Source organism: Egretta garzetta, unplaced genomic scaffold (genome assembly GCF_000687185.1).
Source record: "Egretta garzetta isolate BGI_Z169 unplaced genomic scaffold, ASM68718v1 scaffold323, whole genome shotgun sequence".
Taxonomy (NCBI): Eukaryota; Metazoa; Chordata; class Aves; order Pelecaniformes; family Ardeidae; genus Egretta; species Egretta garzetta.
Genome location: NW_009259435.1, coordinates 1,864,641 through 1,865,139, shown reverse-complemented (window position 1 = coordinate 1,865,139; position 499 = coordinate 1,864,641).

The window sequence follows — 499 nt, the reverse complement described above, 5'->3', positions numbered from 1 at the left end:
TTAATTTGTAATTGATTTACAGGTGTAAATCAACTGGTTGTTGCATTAGTGAGACCAGTACCATGGGAACAGAGGGCAAGGACACTGTTCCTGAAGCTCAGTGCTTCTGGGTTGAGAGGATGTGCTCCTCACCATTGTCTGCTTGCTTCCTGGGGGTGTAACACTGCTGGGGAGGGTGTGAAGAAAGGGGTGTACTCAAGGTGTAAGGACTTCTTCACATACCATCCCCTGTGCCTTGGCCACAGCCTTTCTCCTCCAGCTCAGTGTGATCACACCCCAATATATAACAGGTCCAAAGAAGAATGGGCAGTGGTCCTCCTGGGACTAACCAAGGGTGCTTCTGGCCTGGAGAGATGCCACCTATCTGAGGCATCTTCTGGGCTAGTAGGTCTGACACGATAGTTAAGACCTGCACCCTTCCAAACCAGCAAAAAGAGGCCAGGTCGGATGTCCTAGAATGTCCCAAATGAATCAAACCTTTAATCCATCAAAGACTACA